Source organism: Marmota flaviventris, chromosome 10 (assembly GCF_047511675.1).
Source record: "Marmota flaviventris isolate mMarFla1 chromosome 10, mMarFla1.hap1, whole genome shotgun sequence".
NCBI lineage: Eukaryota > Metazoa > Chordata > Mammalia > Rodentia > Sciuridae > Marmota > Marmota flaviventris.
Window position 1 is genome coordinate 79,881,150 of NC_092507.1, and position 25,933 is coordinate 79,907,082.

General features: G+C 40.5%; 1 protein-coding gene across 1 annotated transcript in view; it reads right to left on the reverse strand.

Moving 5' to 3' along the window:
- The window catches only part of Abca4 (ATP binding cassette subfamily A member 4), a 157,365-nt gene that overhangs the window by 416 nt on the left and 131,016 nt on the right, over positions 1-25,933 (reverse strand). The gene's annotated exons all lie outside the window — the stretch shown is intronic.

Consider the following 25,933-nt stretch of genomic DNA (forward strand, 5'->3'; position numbering starts at 1 on the left):
CTTCATTACTTAAACGTCTGTTAACTTACCCTGGTATGGTGTGAAGTCAAAGAATAAGACTTACTCTTTGCCCTTGCAAAGCTTAAGTTGCCGAGATGAGGCCTAAGCATATTGTTACCAATATGTCCCCAATGCTGAAGTAACACCAGAGAAGCACGCTGAGGCAAGTTTGAGTGGAAAGTTGAAGCTTTATTAAAGGACAGCAGAAAAGACTTCTCCCTGGAGGAAGAAGGGGACCCAAGAGGTGGAATCCATGGAAGGGGGCGGTCTTCCCTCTTTTATAGCTAAGGTCTACATTCAGCTTTCCCGCATTCCTGTCGCATTCCTGTCCTTTGTTCTGTTATCTTGAAGTGAGGGATGTAGGCGGGAAGGCCCAAAGGGTGGGGGACAGGTGGGCTGAAGGAGTAATCTGGGCAGGAAGGGCTTTTGGATTCGCATTTCCTGGTTTGCTGGAAGCTGCTTCATTAACATTTCCTTGGGATGGGCTCCATCATCTTCTTACTCAATATCAGACCTGATTTACCTACTTAACCTATCTTTAAATCTGGCTTCAATATGATACATTAAATAGTATTATAAGAAGATCATAGGACAGTTAGTTTCTAGATGTGTTCACATTAAACGCAAATGGCTGAGTTGAGAGAAGGCTTTATCATTCATCCTGGTAGAGATGGTTGGGATGTGATTCTTTACTCCCGTTTTCATGTGATAAACTTGATATAACATCCGTTTCAAAATTTATTTAGCTTTCCTCAAGAAATCTTCAGTTGTTGGGGGAATCGGATATATTAAATGGCAAAATGAGATTGTCATGAGAACAAAATCTACTGAAAAGAGATGACCTCGACTTGGTAATTAGATAAGACTTAGGGCAGAGATGAAGAAGATGATATTCTAGAAGGTTAGCAATTTGAGCCTGATGTTGAGCAAATATTTGTTGGCCATATCAACAGAGGTAAGAGTTCATTGATGAGAAGGGTAATGCTAGAAGCAAGAACAAATATGGGCTTCTTTAGTGAATATAAGCATTTGATTCTTAGGCTGAATTTGCTGTGCTATCACATCTTGACTTTTTTAGTCTAGTACTTGGCTCATAACAAACATTCAGTAAGTGAGAACTCCTAATACTAATACCTCTATGTTTTCCCCTTACAGGTCAGTTCTCACAAGGTTGGTAAATTCATAACATGATTTCACAGCAAGCATCATATGAACTTTCTTGTGGTTCACAGCAATTCATTTAAGTAACTTGTTGAAAATCTCAGCTAACAGTAGATATAGGTCCTTCAACTTTAAACTCTTTACCCTTCCATATTACAAGTAATTTAAATTCTTGAATGTGTTTGTGCATGATTTATATGCTTTGAATGCCTGAACAGCTTTAATTTACCCATATTATACTTAATGATAGCCTTGCCATAACACCACGATTTTGGGGTGAGGAAGATTAGTTTATTCTGAGGATAAAATCAGGGAATAGAAATCAGAGGAACATCATTATATAGTTATTTTGAATGAGTCCTTTTTCTCCTGTCTAGGAAACAGGAGTAATGTTTAAAACACTTCCATCTTTGGGAATCATATAAATTTTGTGTTTAGGTATGTAAGGAAAAGAAGTAATGAAGGAAATAAAGAGAGAAGAGGCGGCTCAACAGTACCACAGGTTTATTGGGGACAAGTAATGGAGGGGCACCCAGTGGAGACTGAGACCCATCTTCTGCTTACAGCCTGGGGTAGTTATAGGGGCTTGAATGGAGTAGGGAGATTTTTGAGGTTAGGCCACTGCTAGCAGATTGTCAGGGAAGGTCCTTGTGGTTATCACCTCTATTCTTTGAGGTGATCACTGTTCCATGTTGAACCAGGTGTTTTCAGTATTTCAGTCCCAGATAACAATTTCCTTTCTTTGCATAATGATGGAGTATTGTCAGGGCTCACATTAGGCTGAAACAGTGACCACGAGGTGACTCTTATTCTAAGATGGAGGATATGTTTCAAAACGGCATTGCCTGTGTCAAGTCCTTCCTAATAAGATGCTTTAATTTTTTTTTTTTTTTGCAAATGCTATGTAATCATTGACCACTTTTTTTTTTTTAATTCTCCTTGACACATTATCTGCTACTACTCTTTATTCTCTCCTTTGAAAGAATTCTTGCTTTTCCTGGAATACACTCTACCAGCGTCCCAAAGTATTTGATCATAGAACACTTCTGAAATCCTGGTGTACTGTTAGAAGCCCAACAGGTTGTCAGGGAAGGGTCCTTGTTCTTTCATCTTTCTCTTAATAGTATTTCTCCTATGGTGCCTCTAGAAATTTGTATCTCCTATGCTTTTAGTTGTGAATAAATGTCTTCCTTAAAGATTCACCTAATACTAGATGATGAAAGAAATTACCATCAAATGCATTTGAAATTTGCTAATACTTGCTAATTCTGTACAGTTATGTTTAATATCTGACTAGTGTTAAATCAACTTTGGGATTTCTTTAAATTGTCTAATGTTGGTTTGAGGCAGAGAAATTTAAAACCAAGTCTAATCTGTCAGTACACAATAGAATGTGGAGAATTGGGTTCCATTTGACTGTCCCCAAATATGGTTTCATCTCAACATGCACACAGACTGAAGACAGAAAACATATTTGCCATTAAATGAAGAATTACCATCCTTCTTTTAGAGAAAACCTGAGGCTGCTGGGAAATCATGAGCCCAGAGTCCTAATAAGGCTGAAATAGTGAACGATAGAAGGACCTCTGGTAAGCCACGAACTTTCCTCGGTGTTGAAGTCTCACTTGTGGAGTGAAGGAACTAGAATGGGTGGTACTATCTCCCTATGGCTGGCTCATCTGCCAAAAAGAAGGACGTTTCTGAATAATTGGCAACTGAGAAAATGAAGTTGTTGAAGGTTTTATTATCATAAGAGTTGAAATTCAAAAATAAAATATAGTATAATATTTAGAGATACTATTTGTTTCTATTAGACGATATTGAGTTGAGATAGTCATATTTGCCTATTAATACTATTTCTGATGTTGAATCATCAAATGCAATTTGTTTAGTAGGAATTGAAGACTGGTAGCTGCCTATGCACCTGTGGGTTATCTTGGTTTTGAGGCAGGGGGATTATAAATCTACTTTTTAAGCTGATCTTTCAGGGGTTTCCTATGCTCACTATACTTTGAGAACCATTTTTTTGTTTGTTTGTTTGTTTTCTTTTTTGGTATCGGTGATTGAACTCAGGGGCACTTAACCACTGAGCCACATTCCAAGCCCTATTTTGTATTTTATTTAGAGACAGGGTCTCACTGAGTTGCTTAGCACCTCACTTTTGCTGAGACTGGCTTTGAATTCTTGATCCCCCTGCCTCAGCCTCCCAAGCTGCAGGGATTACAGGCATGCACCACCACATCCGTTTTGAGAATCATTGATTTTATATGTATATTTTCTCTGACATCTGACCTCAAAGACTCGATTTGTTAAGGGCCCCAATTATCCTGCCCAACATTTCTTCCTTAAAAAAAAAAAAATACACACACACACACACACACACACACATAGCACACCTGTAATCCCAGCTCTTCAGGAGGCTGAGGAGGGAGAATTGAGTTCAAGGCAGGCAGCCTGGGCAATTTAGTGAGACCCCATTAAAAAAAAAAAAAAAACTAAGCCAGGCCTGGTGGCAAGTGCCAGTAGTCCCAGTTTCTTGGGAGCCTGAGGATGGAAGATTGTTTGAACCCACAAGTTTAAGACCAGCCTGGGTAATAATATGGTGAGACCCTGACTCAAACCAAAACAACCCCCAAAACATTTTTTATTATAAATATGTAATTTTATTGCAGCACTTGTGGAATATGCAGAAACATAGAAAGAAGAAAAATCATCTCTACTACTCAGAGATAACTACTTTATCAAAATACATATTGTGGGATTGGGGTTGTCGTTCAGTGCTTGCCTGACAAATGTGAGGCACTGGGTTCGATCCTCAAAACCACATAAAATATAAAGTAAGGGCTGGGGATATAGCTCAGTTGGTAGAGTGCTTGCCTTGAATGCTGGGTTCAATCCCCAGCACTAAAAAAAAAAAGTATGTGTATACTTATAATAATATATATAATATTATTTAATATATATAATAAGATAAAAAAGTAAACAGATTAAATTCACCTTTAAAAAGTATATATTGTTACATGACTATTACTCATAGTGTCATAATAATTGCATATCTTCTTAACATCATAGCAGACATTTCCTCATATTATTAAAAACCTTTTAAGCATTAATAACATTTTTTTGAGACAGGAACTCATTCAATTGCCCAGACTGACCCTGGACTTTTGATCCTCCTGCCTCAGTCTTCCAAGCGGTGTGTGCCACCACACCAGGCTTTGTATTATAAACATTTTTAAACCGGCATTTTTCTTATGGCTATTCATCATAGAAAAATTAAATATACACAGAAACAGAAAGAAAATAAAATCCATAATCCACCATCCAAAATAAGATGTATATCTTTGTCTAAACTTTCTTTCTTTCTTTCTTTCTTTCCTTCCTTCCTTCCTTCTTTCTTTCCTTCCTTCCTTCTTTCTTTCCTTCCTTCCTTCTTTCTTTCCTTCCTTCCTTCCTTCCTTCCTTTCTTCCTTCCTTCCTTCCTTCCTTCCTTCCTTCCTTTCTTTCTTAAAATAAGGCCTGGCATGTGCTAGCAAGCACTCTGTTACTGAGCTAGCCCTCTAATCCCTGTTGTTGTTTAATCTATATTCTATCTATAATTGTCTTTATTTCCTTTAGTTCTTTTATTTATTTATTTATATATAACAGCGGAATATATTACAACTCTTATTACACATATAGAGCACAATTTTTCATATCTCAGTTGTATATACAGTATATTCACACAGTTCGTGTCTTCATACATGTACTTTGGATAATAATGATTATCATATTCCACCATCATTAATTACTCCATGCCCCCTCCCTTCCTTCAGTTCTTATTAGATTAAAATTAGGGGGTTAAATTGGCAATGCCTAGAGAATGGGGCTTGGACTTTGCCCTCAACCGCAGCAGTTCTGTCCTGGTGTATTTTGTTTGTTTGCACATCTTCATAATATTTAGTTTGGACAAAGGATTCGTCCGTCAAAACTTGTTTAAAAATCCTTGGCTTAAATAAATTATAACATTCTTTTCCTCTTATTAGCCCAGGAACCACAGTTCCTCATTTGTTAATAAGAAAGAAGTTTTGCTGGCCTCCTGAAAAGAATCATTACATACTAGGAAAATTTCTACCTCCTTAGTTTCCTTGAAATTTAATCATAGATCCAGCTGTTTCTCTGCAATGTCTTGACATGTAGAATTCAGTTTGTTTGTATTTCTATTTCTTCCTAAGTTTGTTCAGTTCATGCTGAGATTTGCTAGCTGATCATAAAACAGCTCTGTAGTGATGTCATCTTGGAGATTAGATGGTTGTACTATGAGGTTGGAGTCGGGTCCAAACTTGCCTTTTGGGAGTTTAGTGGAGAAAGGAGCACTGGCAGGTTTCATTTGAACATTCACCATTTAAAAACTGTTTGTTAAGAACAAATTAGGATGCATCTAAAATTTAGTGCATTTGAGCATAAAGAAGAAAAAAAGTATTAAGTACCCATTATGTATAATGGGCTGTGCTAGGGACAGATCTGGGAGAAAAACAAAGACTACACTGTCCTCTCTAAGGGAGTTTGGATCAGAAGTCTAAGAAATAATTAAATTAGCCTAACATTTAGAGGTTCATAAATGTTTGTTTCCTACTGAAAATAAAGAGAACTTATGAGCCATTTTGACCTTGCTGGAAATAAATTTAGTCAGACTTGCTGTTTGTGACCTGAATCTGGATTCTTTGTGGTTTATATATTAATGGTGCATTAGATAGAAGGCCAACAATAAATTCTGTAATAACTGTTACCTAGTTATGTTAGGTAACTTTTTAAATGAAGCAAACTGGCCAAAGAAAGGACACACTTTTGTCTACATACTTTGCAAGTGCTGTTCTCTTAATCTAGAACACTTTTCTTCCTGTCAGTGTATTCCCCTTTTCTGTGGTTAACCAATTTTTTTTTTTCTTCCATACTGGGGGTCAAACCCCAGGGCCTCCCACATGCTAGGCAAGTGCTCTACCAGTGAGCTACATCTAAAGTTACTTCCCTACCTTTTAAGTTTTGAGATAGGGTCTTGCTAAGTTGCCCAGACTGGCCTTGCCCTTGTGATTCCCCTGCCTCAGCCTCCCTAGTAGCTGGGTTTACAAGCATGTGTCATGGAGACCAGCTGGTTAACTGATTTTTAAAGTCCCTGTTTAGAGTGTGAATTTTTTGGAAAACACTTTTAAATCTGGGTTATACATCCCTCTTTTGTGTTTTCCTAAAACATCTTGCCATTAAATGAAGAATTACCATCCTTCTTTTAGAGAGAACCTGAGTCTGCTGGGAAATCATGAGCCCAGTCCTAATAAGGCTGAAATAGTGAACAACAGAAGGACCTCGGGTAAGCCATGAACTTTCCTTGGTGTTGAAGTCTCATTTGTGGAGTGAAGGAACTAGAATGGGTGGTACTATCTCCCTATGGCTGGAGCATAGGAAGCACTTTTACTTTACTGTATCGATCTATTCATTATGGCTGGAGAGAGCTGTGATATGAGGTGGGAGGCAGAGATTTGGGGAGAGACACAGACCCAGGGATGAGGGCCTGGGAGAAGAAAAAGCCCTGCTTTCTGAAGCTGGAGGCTGAGTACTGGGAGCTCAATGTTCTCATACAAGGAGCTGATGTCACAGCTGGACAGTCTGGTTGTGTCAGGACAACCTGGAATATATCTTGTTCTGAATCTGGAACTAGTCACCCAGATGACTTCAATTTTATGAGCAATATTATGTATTTTTTTTTAGTAAAAGCCTATTAAAAACAAAAACACAACTTGTCTCTTGATGCCAAAGATTGAAAAAGTTAAACTCTCAGTGTCATTTGAACAGTGGAATTTCCAGAGCACAAGGAAACAATGACTTCTTTTTGAAAGGATTTTGAGTCTACAGAGCTGTTGAAAAGGAAGCTTGCATGAGCCACCCAGTTTGGAATGCCCCAGGTGTGTGGAAGAAGTGGACTGACCACTTCCCACCTGTCGTGCGGCTGTCTCATCCTTAGAGCGGGGATCAGACTTTTATGAGAGCTGCTAAAATTCACAGGTGCCTCAGTAGCACTTATTTATACATGCCCACATGGACTTTACAGATCAGATATGTTGTAGCAGGGCAGTCATGAAGTCCATGCTTAGTCTTGTTCTGCTTTCTGAATATACCAAATTCCTTCCTGGCCCATAGGTTCTTTGCCTCTTTCCTTCCCTTGGGCCCCTTCAAATCCTCTCCCTCTCCCATTGAGCCTTCCCAAGTAACTCTGCTGCTCACTAATCACCCAGTTTGGGGAAATGTCAAGACATTCGTAATTTGTACTGAAGTGGTCAAGGTAGGACTATATGATGCCTCTGACATCAGCTTGTGAGGCCCTTCACCTGCTTCTGCCAATTTCCTGAGCTTGCCATACTTCATCTCACTTAATTTCTCTAAGCCATCAGTTTCCAAAATGTAAAAGAAGACTTGAGTAGAACCCCTGTGGTAAGGGGTGAGGCATTTACCAGAGAAATGGATGTAGCTGCTGGGCATAGTGCCTGACACACACCAGCCCTCCTAGGCCAGTTCTGCATAACAGAGTTTCAGAAGTCACCCTTTGCCCCTGGGTCTCATGGTGTTCCCCTTGTGATGCTGGCATTGGATGTGGCCTTGTTATACAATGAAGTTAGTAATCTAGTGTGTATGTCCTTCCATAATGGGGAGGATCCCTGCTGGGATACAGAATAGAATGTGCTAGAGCAGTTTAATCACGAACTTATTTATTAACCAAAGCAGGGAAAGTTTGGCCGAGACCCTAACTGGCATTTGGGCCCTTGGTCTTTATTTACCTTATTGCCTGCTTCCTCTTGGTCCTGTAGGTTTTTCTTAATGCAAGAAATGAAGCCAACCAAACATAATGATGAGGGCTGGCAGGGGTGGCTGGGGACCATCCTCCTCATTCCAGGTGTCATCCATTATCACATGTCCTAACAGCGCTCCTAGGTTCTTGGTACTGACTCCTCCTCCTTGGCCCCAGGAAGGCTGCAGGGATTTTTCATGAGATTAAAAAATTAACTATTCTGGCCAGGTGCAGTGGTGCACGCCTGTAATCACAGCGGCTTGGGAGGCTGAGGCAGGAGGATTTCGAGTTCAAAGCTAGCCTCAGCAAAAGTGAGGTGCTAAGCAACTCAATGAGACCTTGTCTCTAAATAAAATACAAAAGAGGGCTGGGGATGTGGCTCAGTGGCTGAGTGCCCCTGAATTCAATCCCTGGTACCCCCTTCCCAAAATGAACTATTCCAAAGGTTTCACTATAAGGAAACCAAAACTGATTAGGGCAGAGAAGTGGCATCTCAGTCAATACCTTGAATTTGGGCTGCCTGGTCTCTGAGCTTTACTGTCAGAGATGAAAGAAACAGCAATGTGAGCTGTGGGGATTCTTGGGCTTGTGTCTGCCACTGTGGTCAGAGATGGGCCAGTCTTTGCATGGGAATTTTTATTTTTACAATTGAGTTCTCAATTGTTCAAGCAAAAGTAACTGAACTATGAGGTGGTGGGTGGAGTGACATGAAAAAACCTGAATTCTGGGCTATGGGATCAGGATTTAGTCTTGATATAAGCCCAGTGACAATAGGGCATGGGAAAATTCTTTTGAAAACATAAGCCCCTTTGCTCTGGGCCAGGCATTCCCAGACTAAGAGTTGCTAACATTTGCTAGCCACTCACTGTGTACTAGGCAGGCCCTGTGCTGTGTTTGAAGCATTTTTTAACTTAGTCTCATAACAGCCCTTCAGGGTGGGTATTCTATTCCCACTCTACAGACTCAAAACTGAGATGCTGAGAGCTTGGTAACTGGCCCAAAGTCAAATAACTAGAAATCGGCAAAATTGGAACTTGAACCCAGGTCTGACTGATGTCAAGGTCTGTCCGTGTAGAATAGAGGAGAAAAGTCATCATGCTCCTCTTCTCCCCACTCAGTGAAATCATTGAAAACAGTTGTGTTCCATTTGCCATCATAGCATAGTTGACTGCCTTCCAACTCCAGTATCTGAGGAAGCAGCATGGATTTGCTTAGGAAGAATCTGAGAGGCAGGCTCCAGGTTGGGGACACAGCCCAGCAACATGGAATTGATTATGGCCTGATCTTCGTAGAAATAAGATACAAAAACAATACCTGTACTGTGGCAAATGGGGGTGGGGAAGCAAGCGTCCTCATCAATGGAAATGTACCTGCTCAGTCTCAATTTGCCTGTTTGTAGAAACCAACAACTGTAAAGGCCTTTGTTGAGACTTCTGCCCTGTGACCCAGAGGGAGAAAGTTTGTTTTGGGCAGGAATGTTTGGGTTGGGCTGTATCCAGGGCTGAGGTCAAGGTTGGGTACAACCCAGCCTATGTGCTTTTCAGATTGGTTGGCTTTTCTTTTACCTGCCCCCTCTCAGGGTTCTAGCCAGCATCTAACCTAACCCTTTAAAGGCTCCGGTAACATCCAGGCCTGCGAGATGGCAGAATGTGCTCAAAGTTGCAGTTTGGCATAGAGTGGGAGCTAGAACTGCAGTCCCCTGGTGCATTTCCTGTGCCTGCCAGGCCTTGTAACCCCTACTTGTTTCTGGCAAATTGACACATTGAGAGCTTTGGGTGAGGGAATCTGCATTCTCAGTGTCTTCTGCTGGCACTTTACTATTTTTGTGTTGAAGTTTCCAGGAAGAGAAATTTTAGAAGGTGTGGCTATTTTTTGCATTTTTGCCACCTTTTGTTCCCTGGGAACTGTGTGGCGCTTGTGGGTGAGCAAGTGAGAGTGCAGCCCATGGATGCTCTGTGCCTGACCTGATAAGGGTGCCTGAAGGGGTCAGCCAGACCAGCAGGTTACTCATTCAGCCAGTGTTAAGCTTTTTTTCCCAGAACTAGAGGCAACTGTGGTAAATACTACAGCTCTTGTGAACAAGAAGAGCCAACAGTCTGGTGGGGACACTGACACACAGTCAAGCAACTGTTCTACAGTGAGGCTTCTTCAGCTGGCCTCAGGGTGTTCTAGAAGCAGTGCTGATGGTATCTAACCCAGGGGTGCTCAGGGAGGATTCTACAGGGAATAGTTAGGCAGCTGGAAACCAAAAAATATGCTGTGGGACAGGTGTAGGTTGAGAAGCCCCAGATTAGAGAGCTCATCACACCTAGTTTAGTGCCTGGAGCAAGAGCTGGAAGAGGGGCACAGGATGGAGGGGAAAGCAGAGCCAGGTCATGTGTGTCTCAATGAAGACTCGGACATTTTCATGAGAGCAGCAGGGCCAGAGAGAGCAGGGCCTTGGTCCTATCTCTTTCTTTCAATCTAAGCATGTGAGAGACAAACTGAATCCAAAGTGAATCCACAAAGTCACAAAGTCTTTCTAAGAGCTCTGGGACCATGACCTCTAGGCCAGAGATAATAGCTAACCTTGGACCTTCACAGTGAACACCAAACCAGCTTTTGACCTCCTGCATGATTCAGTTTCAGAAACTGGAGCAAGGGAAGCTCTGGGGCATCCTTCTGCTCTGTACTTTATTCCCTGCCATAGGTTTGGACAGGAAGTAACTAGCCATGCTGTAGAGAAGGGTTCAGACCTTGAAAGCTAGTGCCATATCTTGTGTAGCTTTTAGTTTTTCTAAACAGGACTATCTTCTTCTAAGTTTTTATTATGAAAGTAATAAAAATTATTTAAAAGTTAAACAGCCCAGAAGTACATACAATAGAAAGAATTTCCTGCCTCCTCTCATAATCTCACTTTCCCTCCCACAAAACATTATCTTTTCAGATTCTAAAAGATATGTATATGTATACATTTCCTGTAGTACTGTCCTTCACCCAAGTAAAAATAGGCCCTCAGGATTCTCAAAATGTCCCCCAGTTTTTCCTGGAAGTCCCTAAGATGGTGCGTTAAGTGTCCACATGTCTATGTGTTGGATGTAGCTCCGCGTAGTGACTTCTCTGATTCTCTTCCCCCATCGTGTTCCCACTCCTGTGTTTCTGAGGTTCACAGAGCTTGGAGGAGTTCATGGAGGTCAAACACTAACACCATGCCCCAGGTGCTGTCTCCAGCTATCTTCTCCTCTCCAGGCTCTGGTAGGCAGAGTGAGATGTTGGGTTTCAGGCAGAAGTGGGGAGAGGGCCTCTCTTCATTGTGTGTGAGTAACCTTTGCCATCTGAGTCCCTCAGGCTGCTCTACTTAGATCCCGAGTCTCAGGGGGTCTCTACTGAATCTCCTTTCAGCTTCTGATAGATTGTCTCATCTGAAAAGCCCAATAGGATTATTTTGAAAGCTTCTGGATTATAATAGAAACCAAACAAATTGGTGTTCCTCCTATTCCTATTGTGTGCTTTAAGCCTTCTCTGCTTACAGTAGGAGGTTTCAGAGTCACAGCTTTTGCAACATGATTATTGAAGCAAGGGGCAGTCAGAATTCATAAGCTAAAATGGCAGTTTGAGAAGAAGAAGGACTCAACTTACCCTTCTGCATACACTCTCTGAGAGGAGCCAACCAGGTGCACCAGCGTTCTTCATGTGGCTGTGAAGACAAAGGGCAGCCCAGCTGGCTGAGTGTCTCTGTGTGTGTGTGAATACATTGATTTTCTGAAACTCATCTCAGCTACTTGCTGTCTGTAAGCTCATTCATATCTTTGATTGGGGTCTCTGATTGGGGTTTTCACGTGGAGGGCACTTGGGAAGGGTGAGGGTATGGCAGGAGGCCCCTGACCTTTGGTTCTGGTCTTGATGGTAGCAGTATCAATGTTCTAGGAGACATCCTAGGCGCGTACACCACATGAGCAGTAACTAGGGGTTTTTTGTTGTCATTTTTGCTTATACTAGCTAGAAATTCTTTATCATAAGACTGAGAAATAGCCATGTCTTCTGGGTAAAGATGCAAACCAGGTATCACAGGTATGATGGGCTGGAAAGAAAACGTGTTGGAAAGAATATGGGAGCTAGTGGAGACAGATATGGGTAAATCTCAATTCTGCCCTTTATCAGTTATATGATCTTGAATCTCTCTGAGCCCCAATGTAATCCTTTTAATTAGAATTAGGATATTGATGTCTAGAATAAATTGACATGAAATGCATTTCATCTGTGTGAACACTCCTGACATGTCTGTTCTTATTTTTGAAAAAGTAGGTGTATGATGGGCAAACATACCACTTTGATAACTAATTAAAGATTTGTTTTATTTAAAACCAATGTGTAGATCTTAATGTTCTCTGGTAATTTCAGGTTTCTTCATCCCAGCTCTAAATGGTTGACGACAACATTCACCAGTTGGGCATGAAGGTGCTTGGCCAGTTAACACTCAGCCAACCACTTAGCTCTTCCTTTCAAGAAGCTGTAATTATGCCATTGCTATATTTCTTTAGAATGGTACCCTTGATATCCATCTCTTCACACTTTCATCAAAACATTGAGAGCTGATTCCACTGACCATGGTGATTATATACCTGTAATCCCAGCACCTTGGGAGCCTAAGGCAGTATGATTACAAGTTTAAGGTCAGCCCTCAGCAACTGAGGGTCAACTTAATGAGACCCTGTCTCAAAAGTAAAAAAAGACATAATTTTTAAACAAAAGATTGGGGTTAACTGTGGTTGTAATTCAGTGGTAAAGCTGGGTTAAATCCTGAGTACCAAAAAAAAAAAAAAAAAAAATGGAAAAAACGTTGATTCTGAGAAACTTCTTTTTAATTATAAATATTTTTGATACCTGTGTTGAAACTTATCCTGCAACTAATGATATCATATTGGTATTTCTTAAATATTTTAGGCATCAACTACATACTCACAATGACATTAGATAACACACCAAAACTATGTTTAAATGTTCATGGCCTAGAAACTGACAGGTAGCTTGACATAGAAGGACCAAATGTAGGAATTAAATCATCTCCTATGGCTATTTACAGCATCTGAATATGAATATTTTCCCATTTTCTTCTCTAGATCTTCTGGTAACTACTGGATAGTCAACAGGCGTAATCTCAGCAAGTACCAGTCAGGATCCAGCTGGTGAAGGGGCAATCCTTTTAAGAATAAAAATTAAAAAATCAGAGAAGTAGTCAAGAAACAAATGGCCCCATCAGAGCAGCTGGTGAAGAGATGGCTCTGGATCTGAGGTGTTAACATATTGGTTAGAAGCTGAAAGGGAGTTCCAACCCATCCATGGGGAGGCCTCTTGCTCATTTTAGACCTGCTTATCTGAGTGTAGGAAGCCAGAAATACACTCAAAACATCCTTCTTGCCCAACTCTGAGATTGTAGAACGTGAAACAAAATGTCACTCTCTCTAGCATTGCCTGAATCAAGGAAAGATGAAACCTGCTGTGGAAGAGGCATGGTAAGAGGAGACAGGTGCTGGATACCCAAAGGGCTGAGACCTGGGGTGGATTTAGGTATGAGCAACAGGTAGGATAAGCATCACCAACCTTCTGTGCTATCAGCCAGCTCCAGTTGGCCTGAGTTTCTTAGCATTCTCAGAACCACTGGGTTGTAAGAAGGAAGTTTCTGCAAAAATCTAGCTTAATGGATTAGGCAGTTTTAAAAAATGAGTGTCAAGCTCTTAGTTAGAATGTCATTATTGTAGCCAACATAAAATAATAATCAATGTATTCTTCACCGTTGGCTGCAGGAAACAGGGCTACAATAATGAGTGGGTTCAGCCCTCTGAGGTGACATAATTGGCATTTCAATTAAATAGCTTCATGGACTATACCCAAATCCTCCCTGGGCTTCTGTTAACCAAGTGGGCACCGGTTCTGTCCTGCCAGGAGCTCCTGCAGCCCTAACTAAACTAGACAGGGATCTGATCCAAGCTCTATCCCCCAGTAGAGCCTGTGTCCTTCAGAACTTCAAGACCTTCAGTGGCTCTAGGGCCCCAAAGCTTACATTCATAATCCATACCATTCATTGCCCCTGCCTTTTGGGCTATACAATGCCCAAAGCCAAACAGTTTAGGACCACTCATTCATGGCCTCCCAAGGGCATCTCTTATTAGCAGACTCACTGTCAGAGTCAACTATGAGCCTTGAAGCCCCTGGGCAACAGAGGGTTACAGGATTATCAAAGGATTAGGGTGCTTTGCTGAGTGAGCACATGTGGGATACTTTCTGCCAGAGAGATTTTTCTGAAACAGATCTGATCCTTCTGCCCCTTTAGGGCTTCATATCTCCTACATCTGGGTTTGGAAAAGTGTTGCCCAGCCCTCCCCTCATCATACTCATGGTGGGGGGATACTAAAATGCAAATTCCTGAGTTCACTCCCTGACCTACTGAAACCAAATTTCTGCATTTAGGGTTTAGAAACCTAAAATTATAACAAACTCCCCCAGTGATTCTTAATGCTTACTAAAGTTTAAGAATCAAAGTACACCACAGGATACACCACAGCCTGCTTAGCCTGGAGTACAAGGCCTACCAGGATATGGCTCTGTCACTATCTTGTCTTCTTCCCTGGAAGAACCTACTTAGCCCAAGTGATTGTGGTCAGCAGGCTGAGTTACTCCATGCTGTATAGAATAGCAGTGCCCAGTCTGGAATCACTCCATTTTATAAAGCAGCAGTTTACCCTGAGTTACTCTGTTTTGAGTACAAGTACCAAGGCAGAGTGACTTGGTAACCTCTCTGGACAAATTGGTAACCACCAGCTGTTGGATATCCAGAATTTTCTGAAAAGAATAACCCTCAGCTGCACAGCACAATCATAAGGCATGAACTAATGAGCAAATTAATTGTGCTAATAAAAAATGACCATCTGTGAACTTAGTGAATTAAATCGGAGGCACACAGATGCATGGGCATCTCAAACACATACTAGGGAAACCAGGCCTGTGAGTTTATCAGACACACCAAACCATCAACTGATGCAACCCCCTCAATTGGAACACATAATAAGAAGGGCACCTAAGGCAGTGGTACATTGGCACACACTGTCCCCTTATCACAGTGAATGCTACAAACTTTCAACTCTTTAAAAAAAATAATTATTTGTTCTAATTAGGTCTATATGACAGAAGAAAGCATTTTGATTCATTGTACACAATTGAAGCACAACTTTTCATTTCTTTGGCTGTACCTGATGTAGTGTTATACCATACATGCAGTCTTACATGTACCTAGAGTAATGATGTCCATCACATTCCACCATCTTTCCTCTATCTATGTTCCCTCCCCTCTCTTTCCTCCCCTTTGCCCAATCACAGTTCCTCCATTTTTCCCATGCCCCCCCATTATGGATTGGCATCCAGTTATCAGAACATTTGGCTTTTGGTTTTTTGGGATTGGCTTACTGTGCTTAGCGTGATATTCTGCAATTCCATCCATTTATCTGCAAATGCCATGATTTTATTGTCTTTCAACACTGAGTAATATTTCATTGTGTATATATGCCACAGTTTCTATCAATTCATCTATTGAAGGGCATCTAGGTTGGTTATACAGTTTAGTTATTGTGAATTGAGCTGCTATAAACATTGATGTGGCTGTGTCCCTGTAGTATGCTGATTTTAAGTCCTTTGGGTATAGACTGAGGAGTGGGATAGCTGGGTCAAATGGTGGTTCCACTCCAAGAAATACTCCCAACTTTTTCCTGGGACTTTAGCTCAGCTCCATCTCCTTGCTTGTGTGGCCTACTTGAAATCTGCCTGCTGTGGGGACTTTCCCCTGAACAGCTCTGCATCCTGAGTCCTTAGGGCCCATTCTTAATTTTATCTGACCACGGGCAGTGATTCTTTTGCATTTTTTTTCAATTGCCTCATAATATTTGTTTATTTATTTATTTGCAGTTGGTTTGTTTGAATGAAGAGATACTACAAATGGTTTATATAATTTCATTTTCTTTTAGGTAGGCCTTTCCTCCCCCTACCTATGCCTTCTAAAAAACTGGGTCATATATCCTACAGAGTTTTCCACAGTTTAAAATTAGCTGACTCTTTTGCATTTTTATTTGCTCTCTGCCTTTTCTTGTGGTGCAAGCTCTTGAAGCCCTATGGTCACTGTTAGCTCTTTCTTAGCTTTTCAGTAAATTATATATCATTGTGTAAAGTTGATGTCTGAGTTGAGTGTCATAGATACTAGTAATTATACTGAAATGGAATAAAAGAACCTGTGATTGCCCTGCTCATGGATACCAAGTGAACCATGAGTATTTGGTGAACTAATAGCATTGAACATGATGTAGCATGTGAATTTATTTTTAGTCAATAAATTCTAACATTGTGGAAAGATACAAATGTGTTCTGTCTGTTTTAATGGTGAAGCTCACTCACAACACTGATGCACCTTTCAGAACTTGCCAGGTTGTCTCTGTCTCTCACTCCCATGCCACTCCTTGCTTAGAACACTCTCCTACTATATTACTCCTTTCTTCCCTCTCCCTTGCTATTCTTTTGTTCAAAAATTAGCTTAGTCACGTCTCCTTTGGGTTAGGCATGCCTCCTCAACTTGCCTCTTAGTGGTACAAACACTGAATCATGACTCTGGGTATTTGTCTTTCTCCACTGGACTGTAAGCCCCACAGAACAGGAACCATGTCTTGTGCTTGGTTCCCTAGTGCATGCTGTGCTTCTTGGCCCTCAGTTGGGGCTCAGAGACAGTAGGAAATAAAGTTCTTAAGTTAAAGATAGCAGAACTTTGAGTGCAGTTGATTTGAGTATGTGTCCTTAACAAAACCTGAATGAGAGTGCTCTTAAATTCTGACCTCAGAACAGGGATTACTAAAGAAGAATGAATCTGGGCTATGAGATTAACCATGTACATTTTAATGGAGATTAAATTAGGTGTAATAAATGGGACAAATTACAAATAGAGGTATAATCACAGGGTGGTCCTTTTCTAACTTCAAAAGCACACTGTGGGGAAAGGTGCTGGGGTCGGACTGAGGGGAATTTGGATGTGTGAGCTGCAGCTGGAAGTGGGGGCTGAAATAAAGAAAGTTATCTTGCCCCAGAACCTCCAAGGAAAGAGGAAGCAGGGGCCTGAGTCAGCACTGGCAGGTCAACCAAGGGTCAGTGCTGCCAAGATCGAGTAACCACAACAAGTCCTACAGGCAGTGATTGGAGTTGTGGCCACAAACGGCACCATCACTGAGGGTCAGGAGCCAGAAAAAACTGAGCCGAGCTGGGCTTTGTGGCTCAGGCCTGTAATCCTAGCGTCTTGGGAGGCAGAGGAAGGAGAATAGCAAGTTCAAAGCTAGCCTCAGAAACTTAGTGAGGCACTGTCTCAAAATAAAAAATAAAAGGGGCTGGAGATGTGGCTCAGTGGTTAAGCACCCCTGGGTTCAACAACAGCAGCAACCCAACAAAAACCAAAACTTGGCTGAGAGTGGTGAAGAATTTGGAAAGGCAGGGCTGGCACTGCTCTCCAGGAGATCTTCAGCCAGCTTGGAAGTCCTTGTCTAGGACTGTCCACTAAAAGGTAGCTGTGACTGAGGGATCCATAGCAACATAAATATGGGAGTGTGGCTGTCTGGGCCTGGGGCCCAGGACCCCGTTGATAAAATTCTTACCAACCTCCTTTGTGACTGTGATTGACAAAGGCCTCCTGTGGTTTTAAAGAAGACTACCACCCCTCTTTCTTCTCTTACTAACCATAAATGGCCCCTTCTTTAACTTTTGCTTTCTCAAAATGAAGTTAGAAGATGAAATGGTGGGCATGTGAGTTGGCATATTTGAAACTTTATCTAAAAGCTAGGAATCTTTTTCTGATGGAAGAACAGTGTCCCTAAATGCCCAACTCCTTTACTTTTACAGGCCTTTCAACCTTAACCAAACAAGAAGCCAGTGTCTGGCCTCCCTGTATGAACTGAGTTTGCTCCCAGAGGTCCAGGGAGTATCAGCGCCAGAGGGTTTATTCCCATGCCTCAGGCCTCATGTTTCTTTAGCTTTCTAAAGTTCTTCGTTTTATTTTTCCAGCTTGGTTTCTATCTGCCATTCTTTTCACCTCCAAAGATTAAACAAAACACATTTATTCATTGGACTTGTCATGGAACCCTGCTGGTGTGGTGAATGGTGAAGGCAATTGCCCTGTTCCTGCAGCCTCTGTCCTGAGTGCTGGGTGCTGCAGGGGGCAGGGGCGTCTCTGCTGGGGAGGTATGCACCTGCTTCCATGGAGGGGAACCCTAGCGGGCCACACCAGGGCTCTGTGCAGGTGGCTTCAGCATTATTTCAACCTTATTATCCCTCCTGCCCTGTGATCCCAAGGTTTGTTTTTCACTAGTGCAGTAATCACTGCCCAAGAGATGCCATTCCCTCCTTCTAGCTCTTTGGCTGTAAGTGTAGAAACACTGTGCCTTTGAGTAAAGAGTCTGACAAGTGTACACATGCAGCTCTGGCTTTTGTTCCATTCCTTTCTGCTTCTCTGGCTGCCCTTCTTCATTAAAAGGGAGTGAGGTGTGAACACGGGCTGAAGACAGGACTGGGCCATTAGGATTTGAGCCTGATCCTGGCTCTGGCATTGAGTTTCCCTCTTCCCCTAGGCTAGTTCCTGAAACACTCACTTTTTTATTGGCTCTACGAGTAGCTCAGGTTGTTTCTTGAGAACATGTTCAATATTGTCAAAAACACTAAATCTTTAAAATACCTTCTCAATGGTACAGCTGCATCCTTTGATGAATTCCAAATTCATTTCTGTCCCTCTCTGGTTTTGTAAGTTCCAGGGTTCAGGTATCCCAGTTAACCTCTACCCAAAGAGTTTCAAGTATCTGGACAACTTTTCATGGAAAAAAAAAGGAATATCAGTTATAGACATTCATTCATTATAGCTGTTTAAAAAATTCACAAGCAAATCCAAGTAGAATGTGGTTTTGAAAGCCAAGGCCCATTGCCAAAGGAAGATTGTGTGAGTGAGTTCCTGTTGTTGGTCATGTGCTGTGTTATGCAACATCTGATCCTTGATCCCTGGATGTTAGCCAGTGAGTAGCTGGTTAGATTTTGGGTCTAAAATGCCCTGGGAACTGTTTGTAACCTTGGTGGGAACCAGATGATTCTATGGAGTTATAATTCTGCTTTGTAAATAGTCATTTGTCCTGATCCATCTGACATAATCCAGCTGTTTTTCAGGTCTGGTAATCTTGCTTTCTGTGTCTCCTAGAGAAAGTATCCTGAATGGGTCAGTAAGGAGCCCATCCCAAGCTTGCAGGAAGGATTCCTGGTCCTCCTAACATCTGTATATCTAACAAGGTGTTTCCTATGCAAGGTTCCAGCTTGCTCTTTTGAGGAAATTTAACATACTAGACAGCTTAATGAAAAGAAAGACCATAGATAATTAAATTAATAAAATTTAATTGAGCCGAAAAAATTTCATGAATCAGTTAGCACTGAGGACCAAAAGCACTTCAGATAGCTCCACTCCACAATGTGGGCAGAGAATATTTACAGCCAGAAAGCAGAAGGGACACATAGGAATAGCCTGATTGGTTACAGTTAGCATTTGCCTAATTTGGACATGTTTTGTAAGTTTGCAGTCTCTGATTGGTGAAAAAGCTTGGCTGTTATGATTAGTGGAGACTCAGATACCTATTTCAAGAACCTGCTCTCAAATTAGGTTGCAGCAAGGTTGGGTTACAGCTTGCTACATATGAAGGCAGCTTTAGTCCATTTAATAACTCTCCCCTTTTGTTCAGGCTCTCAATCTTGAGAGATTGATCAAGACCCTGGGCACTGATACCACTTTCTATCACCATGATAATGGACTTATTTGTTCTCAGTGTGGCATACACAATTCACAATGGGTGACTCTTCATCTTTTTGTTATTCTAACCATAAGAAGATCATTTGATGAATAAAGGAAGCCTGTATATGAATATTTAAAAATTTCCAGAGTTTATGACACATGAGGGAGACTATTATGATGACTATCAGGGGGCAATACCAAGACACTGCATATTCCCCAACTATTAAGGAAGTACATTTCTTAATAGGAGTCTCCATGAATCAAACTAGTCAAATCAAACCATTCAAAGTTCAGGCAATAAAGATAGTTTAATGGACTTGAGTCTTATTGATCATAGCCTTTGGAACATGATAGCAATTGAGGACTATTCACTGGAAAGTTGCCTGATTTAAAAAGATATCCTTTTTTTTTTTTTCTATTTATCTTGGTAACACAAGTTGTAGCACCCTGGAGTCCCAGTAAATATAAACATAAAGATTTGGACACTTTGGAATAGCCAGGCTTATCCACCATTCAAGATGCCTGCAAACCAACTGGTGGCTACTCCCATGAACACATCTTGTGTTCCTTTATCCTTGGAAACTTCCTCAATGTATTTAGTGGTAGTGTTTAGAGAAGTGGCAGTATACTTTTTAAAAAAGTATAAGTAAAAAAGTCAGACACCTTTTAAATTAAGATTTCTGGAGCAGTAAAATCAGGGGAAAAATATGTACAGTACTCAGTTTCATTCAGCTTCTAACATGAGCATAGAGAGATCTAGAGTTGCAATATATCTTTCATTAAGAATTTTTGTTAAACATGAATGTTTTCCTCCATATTTCAGACAGTGGATTCTACTTTTCTGAACTCCTAGGAGACATGCTTGGCAAAAAATCCAAGATATCTCCCTAAAAGTTAGCTTCAAATTATACACAACCACCACCCACTACAACCAAGAGTGAGCCCCCCAGCAACCCCAGTGGAACATTTTCCAGGGAAGGAAACTAACTCATCTTCATCTATTTCAAGGTTGGTACTAATTTTGGTTATTCACAGCTTGGGCTTCTGATTTTGGAAGGAAGAGTCATGTATCATATATGACATTTCACTCAATGACAGACTACATATATGATAGTAGTCCCATAAGATTATAACTGGAGTTGAGAAAAAATCATACCATCTAGTGACATCATTGTGGCACAATGCATTACATGTTTGTGGTGATGTTGGCATAAATAATCCTGATGTACTGCCCATCATATAAAAGCATAGCAATACAATTATGTATAGATACAATACTTAATACTGATAATAAATTACTATATTATTCATTAATATATTTAGTATACAATACTTCTTATTTGTATTTATTTTTTATGGTGCTGGGGATCAGACTCAGGGCTTCTACCTCTGAGATACCTCCCCAGTCCCTTTATTGTGATTTTAGAGTGTTCTCTTTATTCTTTTAAACAGACTTTACTGTAAAACAGTATGTTCTGTTATACCTGCAGCAGCCTCATACATCTCGCATTTACTGTCTTGTGATTGCATCATTCTCTCTTATGCTTGATATAATCTACTGTTGTTTTATTCCATGACCCCTAAACATACAAAATCCTTTGCCAATATTACCAATAAAAGGCCAAATCAAGTGAGGGACCTGGAAATAAAATTAAAAGTGAGTAAGTACTATGAAAGTGGGAAATCAGTCATAGTTATTGTGTGCCAGTCAGTTATGTCCTGTTCCATCATCTTGAAGAACAACAACAAAGTGACAAATGCTTCATTGCAGGTATTGAGACTGCAATATGGTTTGTCTGGAATGTCCTCCCAAAGCTCATGCATTGAAGGTTTGGCCCCCAGTGAAGCAGTACTCAGAGGTGGGACCTTGGGGAAATGGTTTGGTCCTGAGGGCTTTGACCTCAACAATGGATTAATCCATTGATGGATTCATAGCTTCATGGGTTCTTAGGAGGTGGAAATTTAAGGAGGTGGAAATTTAAGGAGGTGGGGCCTAGTTGAAGGAAGTAGGTCACTTATAGCCAGCTTCTCTCTTCCCCTCTCTCTGCTTCCTGCTGCCATGAGGTGAGCAGCTTTGCTCTGCCTTCCCTTCTGTCATGATGTTCAGCCACACCACAGGTTTAGAAACAATGGAGCCAGTTGACCATGGACTGAAATCCCTGAAATCATGAGGCATAATAAGTATTTCCTCCTGTAAGTTGTTTTTCTCAGGTATTTTGTCACAGTGACAGAAAACTGACAAGCACAGAGACTCACAAAAATTCAAAAGGACCTATATCACTTACGAAGAAACTTCTCAGAACTGGATTAAAGACCAGACACAGACACATATCTCTTTCAGTACCACAATGATCATGGCCAGAACAAAATATTTATTTGCAATGTTGAAAGAAAGGCTGAATCTAACTATGCTGTTGAATTTACTCTTATCTCTGGGTGGCTTAAGTGATTTTTAAAAATCATTATTCATTACATAATGTGAAAGTGAACAATGAATCTTGAAGTGCGGATGTGGAGGCAGCTGAGGAATTTTTGAAACTCTGGATAAGCTAATTATAGAGAAAATTACTTTTCAGAGTAAATCTTTAAGGTCTAGTAAGAAATTTACTTTTTGTAGTCCCTTTATAACATACTGTAAGGGTACATAACTACATAGAGTGCAAAGAAACCTAAGTAAATGATCTTCAATGACATTTTACAGATAATTAATTGTAACTGCATAGGTAGTCTCCATGTCTTGAATACATGATCCCAGAAGCACAAGACAGCTTTTGCAAGCATCACTCTTTGGAGCAATTGGTATATTCATTGGAAAGGTCAGAGTACTCTTTCCAGTAAATGTAGAAAAGCAAATAGCAATTGTGTCTGGAATACCAAGGATGTGAATGATGAATGGGTGATAGAAGAAATCAGGAGAGAGATTAAGAAATTCTTAGAATCAAATGAGAATAGTGTCACAACATACCAGAATCTCTGGGACACTATGAAAGAAAGTTTGTAGTTATGAGTGCCTACACAAGGAAATCAGAAAGATCCCAAATCAACATTACTGGAATTGTTTCCTGATTCAGAGGCATTAGTCCCCAAAACAACAATTACTCTAGTGTCTTGCTAAAACATAACCTTTGCTAAAGCCAACCACAGATTATGGTCCCATGGATTCTCTAGTAAGGAGAGGGAAAGGGTTAGGACAGAAAGAAACAAGAAAGAAGAGGAGAAGAAGTGAGAAGAGAAGGAGGTGAAGGAGGAGGAGGAGGTTAAATAGATAATCATAGGGAAGTTGACTTGGATCAGTCCTAGGGAGTTCATTTAAATTGCATATCCTACTAGTTTCCACACTAAGATTCTGCATAAAAATGTACCAGAGCTATCCATGATATTCAGGTTCAGATTTATAGGCATGAGCTTCCGATTAATATGCCAATTAATATATCCTAGAGGTGCTGGTATGTTGTATCACTATTCTCACTAATGGTGATTTGCAATGGTAATAGGATAGCAGAAGGCAGTATCTACTTGGAGCCTGTTGTTGATAGAGTTACTGCTAGAAGAAACCCCTTATATTTATAATATGCAAAAAATCATGGAAAAAGTATAGCTACCTTCTGTATAATATGGAGCTCGAGTGAAAGCAAAAGCATGGCAGTTTGAGCTGACTTCAATTGGGGAAGTTTCCTTTTCTAGTAACTCATTTTGGGTTATAACACTGCCCTGTCTGGTATTTTGGAATAAGACCTGTCAGCAAATAGTATAAACCCAGGACTATTCAATGGAATCTCTTATAAATTAACACAAGGGGCAACTGTTCCTGAAACTACACTCACACAATAATAGCCTTCATCATCATGAGGCAGAGGTAGTACAAAGGTGGAGTTGAGCTGCAATGTGCATGGAGATTAGAGGGAGACAGGAGGAGAGTTCCATGAATTGCCAATTGCTAAAAAATGCTCAGTTTTGATTTAATAGACTTTCTACAGAATGCAAGGACTTGTAAATAAACTTAGTTTCCTAAGACTAGCTCAGATGGAACCTCTATTTGCTGCTGCTGCTGCTGCTTTTAAATAATTAGGACATTCTTTAGCTACTGGATCTAACAGTAAGTTATAATATGTGATGGACCTATGCTTTCCCCATACTCTTGGGTAAGAGCTCCTACTGCCTGACTGCATGTTCATGAACAAATGAGTAAAAGGTTTAGCATAATTTGGAAGTTCTAAATCTAGGCTCTATTGTAAGGCCAGTTTTACTTGGTTAAAAGCATGCCACGACTGTTTTCCCAAAGTGAAGCCTCTGGTATTGTAATTCTAGTGACCTCATACACTAGTGAGGACATTGAGAAAAAATTTAGGACCCAGGATCTGTAGTATCTTGCAAGTCCAAAAAGTCTTCTTAATTGCCTTTTGGTTGTAGGCCAGGAAAAACTTCTAATAGTTTTATTCTCTCTGGTGAAAGGAAATCTTTTCAACAGTCAGATCATGTCCTAAAGAGCAGATTTTTTTTTCCCTTGAAAATTGTAGTTTTCCACTGAAACCATGTTGCTTTTATGTGCCAGTTGTAATGGAATTTGTTTCGGACCACTCCTTATGGGAGAACATAGCAACCGATCATCTGCCTACTGAATTTGGGGAGGATTCAGAAGGGCTGCAGGGCTGCTAGTCCTCATGCAATGCCTGAGACAAATAAGAAAGGGCTTCAGCAAACCCTGTAGCATTACAGTCCAGGTTCACTGTTGACATTTCAGGACAGGCAGACAAAAACTGACTGTCTTTTCAACTAGAATACTAAAGAAAGCTAAATAAAGGTCTATGAACTATGAACCATTTTGAATCAACAGGCACATTGGACAATAAAGTATTTGGGTTTAGACCCATAGGAAACCTCAGTATCATAATTTTATTAATTATCAGAATTTCAACTTCACCCTTTTGGTTTTTCAACTTGTAGGACTGGAGTTCTATCGGGATGGGTACACAGATTTGTAAGTCCTTGTTTAGTTAAGTCCTTTACAATCAGTGAGAGTCCTTGGATTGCATTAGGGGTTAGTGGATATCAGGGCAATTTAGGCAAAGTTTTTGAATAATCAATTTGAACTCTAAATAGATGGAGGTTCCTTCTTTAACTTTTCCTATATCAGTCAAAGAAGAGGTCCATAAACATTCAGGTATTTTTGAAAGGTCAGGGATATTGTGGGCTTGAATTTCCATATAATTAATTTCTGCCAGTAGAGAGTATAACATTTCTGGTTCAGGGGAATGAAAACACTGTGATTATTTCTCTGAAGAGAATTTTATGTGCCTTTTAGTTTGTAAGTCTTGCCCTAGCAAGTTTACTGGAGCAGTATCACAAGGTAAAAGGTGTGTTTTTCTGAAAATGATCTCCATTCCTTTGAAGAGGTTAAGATATAGAAAACTCTTGAACTTGACTTGAAACCCCCCCACCATAGAAATGACCTTTTAGCTCTAAGAAATTTGTTGGCTTTTTAAAATGGGGCTCATGGTAGATAGGGTGGCACAGTACCCATCAGAGTTGTGCAGAATTTCCCATTTACTTTAATTTTAGTTTTTCCATGTTTATTTAAAGGTATTATGGTGAAATTTTTCCTGGAGAAACACTCAGAGCTGTTAATGCTGCTGATCATCTCATGGGCTCCCTCTCGTGGAGAAATAGTCTAGTCCAAAAGGAGGCGGCCCATTGGTGCACTGACGTTAAAGTGGACCATATTTCTTCCATCATCCTGGTTGTTTGCGAGGAGGATAAAAACTTTAAGATAAAGAGTTTCTTGTTCTAGGATCTCTTGGTTGTGGTTTAAAGACAAGAACCTCCCTTTAGTCTTGGCCCCTATATCTGTTACAATAGTAGAGATGGAGGCTTGTTATTCTTTTATTTTTTTCCCCCTGTTCTAGAGTCTTCTCAGAATGCTCAGCTAAGGTTGCAAATCAACGACATATGTGATTTCTGACCCAGGATCTTCACACATTCTAGGTCAGTTTGGTTTTTAACTAGGCTACTAAATTCAGGATGAAGTCCCAGTATAAGGATTATTACACATTTTAAATATGTAAAGTACTTAAATAGTCCCTGGTCATATAGTTAGTGTATTAGCAACCAATATACTGATTAAGAAAACCTTCTCA